A 14841-nucleotide genomic window follows, 5' to 3' on the forward strand; every position below is an offset into this window, starting at 1 on the left:
GAATGAATGAATGAATGAATGAATGAATGAATGAATGAATGAATGAATGAATGAAAGTCAGTTAGGAATATTTAAAATACATTTAATTTTAATAAATTTAACACCTGTGGCCCCCTAGACCAGAGAAGTTACAGTTTTCCTTTCTGACTGTTATGCACCAAAAAGTCAACATATATTCAATATGTCCACATGACACATGGAATACAGCTATAGAAACATGCATTCCTTTTCAGCATAAGAAAAGAGTACACGAGAAACATAGGAAAGCTGTAGAATGTTGGCTTAAGAGTCATGAATTTTCTTTAAAAATTCAATTGGAAAAAAGGATTCCCAAACACTTGGATGATAGAACAGGATAGAAAAATATAGCAGTTCAGTGCATAACCCTGCCATTATTTCATCGGGATTTTGATTTTGTGGTTGGGAAAGTAAAATATACCAGTGTTCTGTTGTTATTGCTTCAAACATGGAAGAAATCTGGTTTGCTACAGCTAGCAGGCAGGCAAAACTACCTGAAAGGAAAGCAAGGAGAGCATCGGTGAGACTTCAATTAGTATTATTATTAACATTGATTTGATTTCTCAGTAACTTGCATGGCAGAGTAATCATTGCTGAAATAAGAATTTTATGCTGATCCTGAATGGGGAAGAACAAGACTAGTTGGGAAAGAGGATAGTATGGTGTTAGAAAGTCCAACAGCCTTGAACCTGAACCCTGAAATATGTTAGGCAGAAATTCAGCCTTTGGATCACCATCCTTGTTAGGCCAAAGGAAAGATCTGGTGGAATGTCAGCAACAGTCAGGGAAACCTGATTTGAAAGAAGAGATGTCTGACTTCTTGGAGGATCCAATGGGAGCCACAGAATTCTATGCCATTGTTTCATTGCAATCATCATATATTGGATATCTCTTTGTTCCACACACACCTAAGTCAACTGGTCCTCCTTTTGAGTGCATGATGATTAACACTACAGACCAAGTTTAGATTTGCAAAGGAAGAAATAAGGAAGTGTTGGGTGAGGAGGGGAGAAAAAGATTAAGTGTATGGTGGAATGTCTGGTGATCTGACCACATGACTCACACAATTTTATTATACATTGATAATAAATTGGGTTCATTCATATACTGTGGATGGTTTTCAGATTCAGCTGGTCAGATTTTTTCTGACTTCTCGCAGCAAGCTACATGTATATATGAAATGTTGTTCCTGTGGGATGGGGGATCCTGTGAAATGACATGAGGGAGGTCTGCAAAGGGAAGAGGGAATTAGTAGAAATTGCCGATTTAGACTGGATCCAATCGTTGCTGTTCCTGTCCAAAATGTCTCCTAACTTCTTCCAGAGAGAGGGAAATTCCTGCAGGAACAGAGAGAAAAATTAGTCAGATCTTATACTCTTACTTTTCCATGTTAGCTGCTCTTGACTATTTAGCTGAGGCCTCAAGACAATGATATAACATTTAGGGACAAAAATACATCCAAGTAAGCCAGCACTGGAGGTCAAGATTGAGAAGATCTCAACAAGGATTGTCAGATGATCGTGCTGCATCAAAGGATGGTAAAAAGAAGTCTGAATGGAAAATTGAAGGCAAAGGTTGAAGGATAATGATTGATAGAAGTCCAGATAATGAATAAATTGAAGGATAATGATTGATAGAGTCCAGAGATAACGACAAGGTTTACAAACACATCCCTAAAGAATTGTACAGAATATGACATAGTGTGAAACAGATTAAAGAAAGTGTCCTTGTCTGATCTAATCAAAACTTGTTATATTCCTGAGGGGAACAGGTGATAATTGGCAAAGTTTTCATTAATAGATGTATTTGCATACCTGTCTGTGCTGTTGTAAAGAAAAGTCAGTTAGGAATCTATAAAGTAGATTAAATGTCAACAGCTTCAGTGTAGATTAACAGAGGTCTTTGCATACCTTTGTATGCTATTGTAAAGAAAAGTCAGTTAGGAATCCATAAAAATAGATTAAATGTCAACTGATTCAGAAGGTGGCCATGGTCTGTGCTAGAACAACTAGATCTGAATCCAATCACGCCTTAGAGACCACAAAATTATCTGCTGGGCTGCCCCACCCAAAGGGCCAGGCACCCAGACACAGTGCCACATAAACTCTGCTTCACCACTCCCAAGGGGACTTTCCCACCGTGTGGGGAGACAAACACAAAAAAGGCCTTCCCACCACCAGAAAGCCTCCAGTGGGCTTAAGGAATGTATACCACTAAAAAGGTGCCATAAGTCCAAAGCCCCGTCTGCCTGCAAAACAAAGTAACAGCAGGGTGGAGCTGATGAGTGTTGGCTCCTCCCCTGGCCACGCCTCTGGACCACCCCTGCTATGCCAACAGTGGGGGCACAGAGGTGCTGGCCCAGTGTTCAGCACCACGTTTCGCTGCTGTGAATTTATGGGAAGTCCCCAGTTCAATTCATGCCTCAGCAATGAGCTCAGCAGATGGCCTGAAGCAAAACAACTGATCTCTCATCCATCCGGCATAAATAATACTATATAGAGTTATGCCTGTTTATTTGCGTATTTAGCTTATCTGTGTCCTACCATGCCTTTATGGTGATCCCTGTGAGGAGTTATCCCACTTGATCACCATTTTTATATTTTTGCCATAATAAAAAGTAGCAAGAATGCACTATCATAGCATATATATATATATATATTTAAGATCATATCTGAACATAGATATCTTTGTGGTTTAGAAATTTATACCCGTGTTTCCCCCCAAATAAGACTGTCTTATATTAATTTTTGCTCCCAAAGATGAACTATGTCTTATTTTCAGGGGATGTCTTATTTTTCTGCGTTCTGTTCATCGGGCATGCTTCCAAACAAAAACTTTGCTACGTCTTATTTTCGGGGGATGCCTTATATTTCGCACTTCAGCAAAACCTCTACTACGTCTTATTTTCAGGGATGTCTTATATTTGGGGAAACAGGGTAATCAGCTAGCCATGAATGGCTTCTAGGCTATTGTATCAAATGCTGCCACCATGCAAATGTCTTTCTACATTACAGGCATCTCCATTTCCCACTCCCACCCCCCACAACTATAAAGACCTTTTTTTAAAAAAAAAAGTATGAGTGTTTAATTAAAAGCTTCCTCTGGTGATGTGCCTGATCAAAAACCAGTTAATTTGGTTCAGATCCAGAGCAGTTTTAAAGCCCATTCTTAGCTTCAGCCCTCAACACTTTCTTTGATTTCGTTGGGGACATGAACGGGTCTAGTAGCCATGTGAACGCACACACTCATCCTCTTTGCATGTCCTCAGCCTCCCCTTTTTTCACTTGTAAGACACTTTTCAGTGACTATGTGCAAAGATGGAGGGTCATCAGGAATATATTGCTACAATGGAACTAGACAACCCTCTAAATGTGTTCCCATTCCTCGTGTCATCGAGGAAATAAGTCTACATGGGCCAGTGTGAAAGTGGCCCATATTCCAAACTTTACACAAATATAGCACATTTAGATGGACATCCCAATGTCAATATATATCCAGGCCCGTTGCAACTTTCACACTTGCACCTTCTGATACTTTAATCTGAGGCCTAAGAGTAAAGCTGGATCAGGCTCAGTCGTTTCTGCATATTATTTAAAGCAGTGATGGTGAACCTATGGCACGGGTGCCAGAGGTGGCACTCGGAGCCCTCTCTGTGGGCATGCACACACAGAGTTTGTCATGTGGGGGGGGGGTGGCAGAAAATCACACACACACTTCCCCACACATACATCGAGGCTGGCCTTAGCCATTGAGTACGAGCGCACACCGCAATGAGCAGGGAGAACTTGGCTGGCGGGCCTGGTGCCTGTGGTCTGTGTGGCTGCTGCTGGGGGGTGGGGCACAAAGGAGGCAGAGATGCTAGAGAGGCACAGAGCAGTGCATTCGGGACTTGCTGGAGGCTAGAGCAGGCTGGCTCCTTCTCAAGTGGATGGGGCGGAGGAAGAGGGAGCCAGCAAGAGCACACAAGCGAGCTTCCTCCCAGCATTCAGGTTAAATTGCCATGTTGGCACTTCATGATAAATAAGTGGGGTTTGGGTTGCAGTTTGGGCACTCGGTCTCAAAAAGGTTCGCCATCACTGCTTTAAAGGAAGAATTGAAACTTTCCAATCCATGCTACAGTAGGTTCACACTACACCTTTTAGTAATGCAGGTTTTTGGCCACTGTGAAGGAAGCAGGCATAAGTACTTGCACACGTAGGGACATATCCATTGTCCTGTCCATTGTTCAAATCACGTGTTCAGTCAATATGTGTAGAGGAGGACAAGGTATGAGCATATTGATGCTGCCTGCCTCTGTGGGATCATCAGCTCATGAGCACAGTAGGCTTGGAGAAAGAATACTTTCATAGGCACTGTTTCCATGATCAGGAAAATTGGTTTTCAAATAAGGACGGTGCATATCCTTCCTTGGTGCGCAATGCTGTGCTTGGTAACTAGGGGTTAGATGGAATTAGGGGGCAGAATCCTACCTGGTCCTCCTCTACACACACTGACCAAATGCATGAATGAAATACTGGCATTGGGCTCCTTTCATTCCGTGGAGAGTATATATGAACATATGTAAGGCCTTCAAATAAATATGGGTAAACCACAGCTGCATTTGCCACAGTGGTGCCTCCCCACCTCCAATGCATTCTATCAATCCTTAGTATCCATCCTTAGCATGTGTGGCTATATCATGGGTACATTTCTTTCTCATAATGGACTTGCAGAGAAATGGGCAAGTGGAATGGCAAAGAGAGCAGTTTAATCAATATGATATGAGAACATGTATCATACAGCAGTAATAAATATGATGTGATAGCATGTATTGCATATAGTCAAAGGCTGTAACCATTGATCACAAGAAGACAAAGAGAACACATTATTCAGTTCACTGAATATGTCTGTTGAATTACACTGTCTGCTTAGTTTATTCAGGTCACAGAGTTCAACTTTCCTTGGCACCGTGTGCGGCTGTGTATTCACTATGCTTGGTGCAGCAGTGTCCTATTGGGACCAAAAGAGATAACTATTAAGTTAGAAGGCCTTGATGAAACTTTCTGATCTGAATTGGCTCAGCAGCCCAAAAGGCTACTCAGGCTTAATGAATGACATTTGCCGTAACCAATGGTTACCTGAAGGCAGCCTTGGGAGATAACGCTCAGGCCGTTCCCTCGGGGGCAATTTCAGGCCTTCCCCTGCAATTACCCTTAATTGTAGCAGCGACAAGTGTAATCCGAGCAGGCATCAGGTGTGCCTGCCAACTAACTTGGAAACGAACTTTGACAAGCAGCTAATTATTAAGTAGGATAATGATGCTGCAGGCAGAGAGACAGCCAGGGCAATCCTAGGGAGAGTTACGCCAGTCTGAACCCCTTCATTTCAGTGGGGTTAGACTGGCCAGGTGTCTGTAGAGATACCACTGTAGCACTAACAAACGGTTCGAAGCACTTCCTGCTTCACACACGCTCTGTTTTTACATTATCAGCAACCTCATGCCAATGCAGCTGTTTGACGAAAGCGGACAGACAAACAAAACCAGCCTGTTGAGTTGCGTATCTCGAAGGGAGAGGAAAATCAGGGCTTTCCCCTTGTTTAGACTGACTTCTTCTGCTGTCATTTATGCAAAAAAAAAAAAAGGACAAAGTTTTCATACGTTATGTTTCCAGCCATTGCACAATACTCATTTGGTCACTTGAAATTTAAAAAAAGAAAGGAAAAAGGCATTTGTAACATGCATGAAGATCCTCGTCAATAAAGATTCTGAATTACCCTTGGAAACCTCCCCGATACATTTTAAAAGAGCCCATAATAAAAATGATTATAGTGATAGTTTACAAAGTCACCTGTTCAGACCTCTCTACATGAAAACAAGCCAAATTGTGTGTAACGTAAATGACAGAGGAACAAAACAGCGCATCACACACTGAAGACGGAGAATCAATATATTCAATGAATGTATTTATGTATATTTTATAATTGTCCAGTTATTGAATCCAATATTTGTACATCCATTTTTTTCAATTCAATTTCAATTCCATATAGAAAGTACTTCCCAAACGACTCGCGCGTTTATAAGTACGTTTTCACTGTAGTCTTTTCCTCAGGAGAAGCAATTCTTTCAGAAGAATTATTCATTCATTTGCCATGCACGGAGTCTTTCTACCAAATAAATAAACAACATAATATAATTTGTACATTAGATTCTAGCAATATCTAACACCATTTCTAATATTTTTAACATTTTAACATATGAAGTAACAATTTTTTTACAAAGGAATTGGGGTTTTACAAAAACAATAATTATTATAGTGGGAAATGTTAGCAGTCCTAATTTCCTTATTTGTCTCTCAACAGAGCTGACATACAAACCCAAATGGCTGCATACACTCTGCAAAACCTTACTAAGCATTTCTAGTCTTTTTTAACATTCTTAGCATTTATATTAAGTGGGACATGTTAGCAGTAATAATTTTCTTACTAGACCTCTCTACAGACACAACCACATTATCAATGCAATCCAATTCTTGTTGGTTTAGGGCCAACGAGACTGAACCCCATTCCTGAGTTTGCCAGGAATCAGCAATGAAGGAATAAGAGGGGAGAGTCCTCCTATGGATTAAAAACGGGTTGAGGAACAGGAAAAAAAGAATGGGTGTAAATGGGAAGTTCTCACAATGGAGAGATGTCGGGAGTGGTGTCCCCCAAGGATCCGTTTTGGGACCAGTGCTCTTTAACCTATTCATAAATGACCTGGAAGTAGGGGTAGGTAGCGTGGTGGCCAAGTTTGCAGATGATACCAAATAATGTAGGGTGAGTGAGAACCACAAAGGATTAGAAAGAGCTTCAAGCAGACATACTATAAATTAAGGTGGAGTGAGCTAAGAAATGGCTTCTGAATGCAGTTCAACATAGCAAAATGTAAAGTGATGCACATAGGGGCAAAAAATCCAAACTTCACATACACGCTACAGGGGTCAGTGCTATCAGTCACAGACCAGGAAAGGGATTTGGGCGTGTTAGTTGATAGTTCAATGGGAATGTCAATTCAATGCATGGCAGCTGTGAAAAAGGCAAACTCTGTGCTGGCGACAATTGGGAAAGGAGTTGATAGTAGGCTGCAAGGATTGTCATATACTTATATAAAAGCAGTGGTCGCGACGGCACAGAGGTACTGTGTTCAGTTCTGGGTACCACATCTCCAAAAGAATATTGAAGAGATAGAAAAAGTGCAGAGAAGGTATGAGACGTGATTGAGAGGAGTTGGAGTACCTTCCCATGAGGAGAGAGCTGCTGCGTTTTGGGACTCTAGTTTGGAAGAGGAGGCGTCTTGAAATTTGCGGGATATGATTGAAGTTTATAAAATTATGCATGGGGTAGAAAATGTTGAGAGAGATAGGTACCTCCCTCTTTTTCACAATCACCCAGAACCAGGAGGCATGCATTTAGAAAAAATGCTGGGGAGAAAAGAGTGGGACTAATAAAAGGAAACATTTTTACCAGCATGTGATTGGTGTTTGGAATATGCTGCCAAAGGAGGTGGTGGTGACCACATAAGCACGGATAGCTTTAAAGGGGGCTTAGACAATAGATTTATAGGGGAGAAGTTGATCTATGGCTACCAATCTTCATTCTCCTTGATCTGAGATTGCAAATGCCTAAGCAATCTGGGTTGTGGGGGGGGGGGGGGGGAAACATGGAGTGGATCCATGTTAGGATTGGGATCCACGCAAAGTCTCCCCCGGGTTTTTTTTACCAGTGATATCCCAGTTTAATTGGCCTGTGGGGAAAGGGCCTATTGGTCAATGATTTCAGGATATTTGAGGATATTAACGCTTCGTATTTTCATTTTCTTGAATGACATGGCTTATATTCCCCCAAAAGCAACATCCAGACAAAGGTAAGGGTTTATGTTGTCTAAAACCAAGCTTGGTCAAGAAATGGTATGGTAGAAATAAATAAATAATAATACAAATGTCTTGTCTTTAAAGGGGAAAAACCTTTGGAGATCAGTTTAGAGTTGTTGTTTTTTTAATTTTTTATTGTATCATTTGAATATTACATTTATATTAATGCTTTTCTTCATTTGTTTTCAAATAATACATTTTCCCCTTTTTCCCCTCCCCCCTATATTTTTCATATTTTTGTCAAACAAACAGCAGTAAGTTCATTCTTTGTATTCTTTTCTCCCATTTCTCTTCATTGACTCCAGCTTCTTTCATCCAGTCCTCTTATATGATTTATATCTTCAAGATTTAAGCTCTGTTTATCTTGCCACAGTTTATTCTTAGTTATTATATAGAAAATGTCGAGAACGTGATGCATTTAGATGTAATCCAACCATTTTCTGGATTGTCCATTTTTTTTTCTTTCTTTTCCAGCCTAAAGCTATTGTTGCGTGTGCTGCTTTGATCATTATTTTGTACATATAGCTATATTTTTAATCTACCCTTCTATCCTCCATTACACCCACTTAGCATTAAAGTGGATTTATTTATCTCAATGTGAAATGCCACTGAGTTTCTCGAAATATAATATTTACCGTTGTCCAAGAATTTTTCACTTCTATACATTCCATCCACATGGCTGCCTGTGTATGCCTGCTGATCTCCACAATGCCAGCATTTAGGGCTGAGTCCTTTAATCAGATCATGGTGAACGTTTTGGTGTTCTACACCACTTGAATATCAGACATGGCTTTCCAATTCCATATATTATTTCTCAATGCTTTATATTTTTCCAACTATCAATTAGATTTTCAGTTTTCCCAGTGTCTAGAAAATTCTTCCTTCTCTCCATTTTTGTTTCAATGTTCTTGAAAGTCTCTATCATCAACCATATACTTATATATATGTCCCAAAATTTTCCCTTTACATTTTTCATAAAGTTCCAAGCATTTAACCATTATACATTCTCCTCTTATTCATTGAGACAGCATCATCTTTTCCCAGGATACCCCTCAGGACCAACCAGTTCTCATTACCTCCCTATGCTCTATAAAATTTTTTGTACAGTCATAATTTCTCCTCCTTCTCTTATCAGAGTTGCAACAGTCTGAATCCCTTGTCTTTTCAATATTTTTTGTCGCTTTTTTCCCATCTTTTCCGACGCACCCTTGCCAATGGTGCCACATCCAGTGTACCCGGCATCCATTTACCTCTCCATTTTCCCCATATATCTAATATACTTTTCTTCTTGGCCCTATTTCAGTTTAGTTCCCTCTCTTCAGCTCATTTATTAAATATTCCATGAAATCTCCAATCCCTTCATTTATTTCATTTTCAAATTTATTGCATCCTCTTACTTCCTTTTCTTCATTTATGTTCATCGGATTTTTAATCTGGAATACTTCATAATACTCTTACGTTTAAAATTACATCCACCCCATCCTAAATAATTTTTCCGTCATGTAGATTATCTTGTTCATAATTCTAGGATTTTTGTGATTAAAGCGCTATAGCTCTCAGCTTTCTGTCCCATTCCTCAGTGCTTCTTCTTAATTTCTAAAGGTGGGTTTCGAAATAGATAAAACATTGTTGGCATTATACACATTTTTAGAATTAGCTTTGATTTTTCCTGTCCCTCATTAGAGTTTTCTTATCCCATTATCTTGAATTGTTTTGTATTTTATTCCATCTTATCTCATAATTATATTTAAACATCTTCTCCTTTCTCTGTGTTATTTATTATAATGCCTCAAATGTATTTAATTTTCTTTTTTACGAGTTTTCTATTTAATTGTCTTTTTTTTACATTAACCCCCATTATCTCTGTTTTTTTCCATGTTTACTTTTTTAATCCAGAGTAATTTTGAAAATCTTCTAAAATAATTTTTAGTTCTTTCTAATTTGCTTATCCTGCGGATTCTAAGTTATTATTAATATATCATCTTAAAATAAGTTTCAATCTTATCTCTTCAAGTTTTACTTTATATCTTTTTATCCTTCCTATTATTATTAATCCTACTGCCATGGGAATTCCATTGCCATTATGAACAAAATCAAGTAAGTGGGCATCCAACAGCGCACCCCTCTTTCGATATTTATTGTTCTAATCCATCCATCAGAACAGCCTTCTTATCTTTGCCTTTCCTCTTTGACATAGCTCTGCATTGAAGTGTTTTATAAGTTGATTTCCAAAACCAAAATTTTACCAAAGTTTGAAATAGATAATTGTGACTATGCTTTATTAAACGCTTGCCATACACGTAACTTTATCATTGCCATATTTTTTTTATTCTTACCATAATTTCACTGTTAGAACGTACATTCCTTAGTGGGTTACTTATGTCTCTACCTCTTATATAATCCATATTGCTCTTATCCTATTGAACTCCGGTGAAAACGTTTTTTAATCTGTTTTCTAATACTTTTGCTAAGATCTTGTAATCTTGATTTAATATAACTTATTATTCTATGTGACTACACTTGTTCTGGATTCCGTCCTGGATTTTGCAATATAAGTTATTCTTTCCGTTTCTCTCCATTATGTATACAGCGCCTTCCTGTCGCCTTTAGAATTTGATTAAACAATATTTGCATCTCGGGGAGTTAATGCTTCCTTGCCATTTCCTTATAATATGCTGCTTGTAAAATCCATCTAACCCTGGGGATTTTTTTGTATTTTCAACCCCTTTAATTACAGTAATCTATTTCTACCACATGTGAAATGAATATTTCCATTTGATCTCTCTGTTTCTGGGTTATAACCTATGCTGGTTTTGTCATCAAATTTTTCATTATGGACATAACTAAATGGTTCGCTTATAAAATTCTTTAATTTCTTCGCTTATTTCTTTATTTTCTGTTATCCAATTTATTATTTTTATCTTTTATCACTCTTATTCTTTTCGACACCTCTTTCTCTTTCAAAATAATTTGCCTGAAATCTTTTCATTGAGTTTATGTTTGTTCTTTGGTCATTTTTAATCCATATTTCCTTTTTCCACATGTCTGCTTTATCTAACTCATCTAGCTGTGCTTTTAACTTATTTAGTTCATTTTTCATTATAATATCATATTTAGTCTGGAGGTGCAACCACATCTTTAATCTCTTCTACTAACTTTTCCTTTTCCAGATTTACTATTTTATTCCATCTTAGCTTCTCTAGATAAACGGCCGCCCTCTCAATTACTTTCCCTTGGATTGCATCCCACACTATTTCTTTTAGGGGCCGATCCTTTATTTTCTGCAAAATAGTGCCTTATTTTTTTTTCTTGTAATTCCTTTCTGTCTTTCTCATTTTTCCATACTATATTTTTATATCTCCATCCTATATTGTTTTGCTTCTCCCTCTACCCTGAAGATAACAGCCTTCTTGGGGCATGGTCCGAAATCCAGTCCTTATATGTTTCTATTTTCACTGTGCAAATTACTCTGCCCACCAAAATATAGTCTATATAAGTATATTTTTATGTCTATTATGAAGTGAGTTGTGTTGTTGAGGTTCACTAGTTCACATTACATGTTTACAAGATTCCATTTCTTTAATATTTCATGTCCCCTTAAATCTATACCGCAGTCTCCCATAATTAGTGTCTCTATGAGAAAAAACTTTGGAGTCTGCCTAGCTGTTTATCCATAAACTTTTTCTACTTTCTTATTTACGGGGCATATAAATTCATCATTGTGTATTTGAAATGCATTTAGTTTCCCTTTAACAATGATCCAACGTCCATTTCTGGTCTCTGACTAAGTCTTCTAACTGAAAATCAATGCTTCTCTCTTATCAAAATACTTAACTTACCGTTTTTTTTACATTGCATCGAGATTCCCCAGCAATTTTCCACCCTGGCATTCTTATTAAATCTTTCATATCTATCTTCTTTTTATGGGTCTCTTGAAGGCATAAAAAATCCGGACGTGTTTGTTTAATAAACCTGGTAAGTTTGTATCTCTTGGAGTCTGAGTTTAGGCCATTTATGTTAATTGGAGCTATTTTTACCTTACTGCACATCATTTGGTAACTGTACTTTTATTTTTTCAGAACCCTGCTGTTTGTACATATTCAGATTCTTCCCCCCTCTGTCCCTCCTGTTCCCCCCTCCCTTTCTCCAACTGTTCTTTTGGGGATAAACTTCCCCCACCATGTTGGAGCTTTGTTATGGGCTTCTGCACACCCCGATCCCCCCCGGCATTCTATTACTTTTTAATATTATTATAAAAAGTACCAGCAAAAAAACCACTTTCTCCAATTGTGTGATTTTCTAATACAGATCCTTCTATTTTTTTTTCTTCTGTTCTGGTTGCTTATCTACAATCCGTGTTATTTACATTCTTTAGTTTCTGGGCATTTAGCCAATACACTTATTTAGTCTAAACTAGGGCCGGTGTTATTTTTGCCATTAATCTGTTAATAAACTTTTAAAACTATATTAGTTTAACAATCATTATTAAAGAAGTTATAGTGGTAAGTTCTTAGTAATAGTGTGAAAAGTTAAGACAGACAGAAAACAGCTTTTATTCTACTGAAGAAGTCTTTACTCCTTGGGTCCAGATTCTGCTTTTTCCTCCTTAGGATTCGGCATCTGTTTTAGAGACAATGTATTTTTTTTGGAATCACTTTCATCAGAAGTTGGTTTTCTTTCTTTTGTAAAGATGTTTTCATCGAGTGGCTTTGTGTTCTCTTTCCCCGCGCCCGTTCCTTTGCTTTCCTCCTAATTGTTGTTCTAACAGGCCTTTCTGCCCGTTTGGTACTGGTAGGGAGATTTCAAAAGGAACCCAGCTTTCTTTCTCTACCGTTTCTGCAACTTCTCCAACTTCTTCAAGGGGGGTCATGTACGAGTTTATTTATTATCTTTTCAATCTTTTTCCAGACCCATTTCAAGCTCTCCACAGTTGCGGCAAAAGTCTCAAATACCTGTTTTGGCTTTCAGATGGATTCGGTAAACATTTTGGTTTTGCCAAGCTAGCTTTCTGCGTCTCAACCGTCCGGCTTGTTTATATAGCTTTTAATGAGTTTAAATTCACTCACCGACTCCGCTGAGGCTTTGCACTGCTGCCCGGAGTTGTCTTTTAATTAGGTTGTAGAGATTTCTGTTTGATCTGGCTATATTTTCATTCCTTTGCAGGTATTTTATTTATTTCTGCCGGAGGTATCTCGATTTGCGACTAGCCGGTGTCGCACATGCGCAGGAAGCCTCAGTTTAGAGTTTTTGAAAAATATTTCCCCTTCCTGTGTTGTTATTGAAGGTCACTCTTCTTCTCTTCCATCCTCAAATTGTTGGGGGATCTTCTCTTGGTGTGAACAGTTTGCAGCTTTTCCTAGTCACGGCCTGATGATCTCATAGGTTGACTACAGTGATGTCATAGAGTGAGTCCTGATGGTGTTACACTGTAAGGCAGTAGCCAAGAGTGGGGCTCCACATCCTCAAAATAACTGTCCTCTGAGGTAGATAAGGCTGAAATAGCAACTGGGTCAAGACCGTTAAGCAGGTCTTCATGACAACATGGAGATTCAAACCAGTGATGTGTAATGAGGTCAATGGTTGACGAGGCACTGTACAGTATCACAGTCAGACTCACACACATGCAAACCCAATAGAAATCACTAATTTCACCATTCTATTGACAGGTTGCACAACGACTATTGATTATGCAACAATAGTTTTCATATTTCATATCAATATTCTTTACAACACACACATACAGATCAAACATTTGATGTACGTTTTGCTACCTCCACCAAAGATGTTACGTTTTAATGTTGTTTGCCTGTGCACAGGGCAGCACAAAAACTACCTGCCTGACTGTCATGAAACTTGATGGAAAGGCGTCTCATGGGGCAAGGACGAGCTCATTCAATTTGGGAGGAGATTCAACTCACAGGCGGCTCAACAAATTTAGTTTCACCTTCAATAAGGTGGCTTGATATGGTAAACAACGTTTGGCCTTTGGTGGAGATCTGTGTTCTCCGAGTGCCCTTCTAGCTTCCCAATGAAGTTCCAATATTCATAGGGCCTATTCATTCAAAACAAATGAAAATATATAAGCCATGATCTAACCTATACATGTAAATAATGTCCATTTGCCTATCCTTCCAAACAAAGATGCCAGTGACTTTATTGCAGCAGTCCTGTTTGTTCTCATTTAGTTCTAAAAGTCTCCCCTCAATATGGTAGATATTGATGAATGAAACAACAATTACAAAGGAAAGGGAGATGTACCTGCTGTAATGTTTTGCTAGAGCTGGTGAATTAGGTGGGAGAGCGAACATCACGCCTCAGAGTGGCCGATTGATAGCTGCCCCATCTGGTGCTTTTTCATTGCAGTTTTCTGATGAGACAACCAAGCCTAAATATTTTTAAAGATATGTGAAATAAATTATGCAGACAATGGAAGGCAAGAACATGTAATGGAGGAGTCTACGAACATTTCATTGTTGACCTAAGGAGTGATAGCAACAGGTGTGCGCTTAGCAACAGGGGTCAGTGCTATCAGTCACAGACCAGGAAAGGGATTTAGGCGTCTTAGTTGATAGTTCCATGGGAATGTCAACTCAATGCATGGCAGCTGTAAAAAAAAAAGGCAAACTCTATGCTGGGGATCATTAGAAAAGGAATTGATAATAAAACTGCAGGATTGTGCCTGCCGCCCTCTATAAAGCAGTGGTGGTCTTTGACCGCACTTGGAGTACTGTGTCCAGTTCTGGTTGCCGCATCTCAAAAAGGATATTGAGGAGATAGAAAAAGTGCAGAGAAGGGCAAAAAGGATGATTGAGGGACTGGAGCACCTTCCATATGAGGAGAGGCTGCAGCGTTTGGGAATCTTTAGTTTTGGAAGGGAGGCAGCTAAGGGGGGGGATATGATTGAAGTCTACAAAATTATGCCTGGGGTAGAAAA

General features: G+C 38.8%; 1 protein-coding gene across 1 annotated transcript in view; it reads right to left on the minus strand.

Moving 5' to 3' along the window:
* Positions 1-14841, minus strand: part of LOC125444240 (vomeronasal type-2 receptor 26-like) — a 35994-nt gene that overhangs the window by 7250 nt on the left and 13903 nt on the right. The gene's annotated exons all lie outside the window — the stretch shown is intronic.

The sequence above is a fragment of the Sphaerodactylus townsendi genome, linkage group LG15 (genome assembly GCF_021028975.2).
Source record: "Sphaerodactylus townsendi isolate TG3544 linkage group LG15, MPM_Stown_v2.3, whole genome shotgun sequence".
Classification (NCBI taxonomy): domain Eukaryota; kingdom Metazoa; phylum Chordata; class Lepidosauria; order Squamata; family Sphaerodactylidae; genus Sphaerodactylus; species Sphaerodactylus townsendi.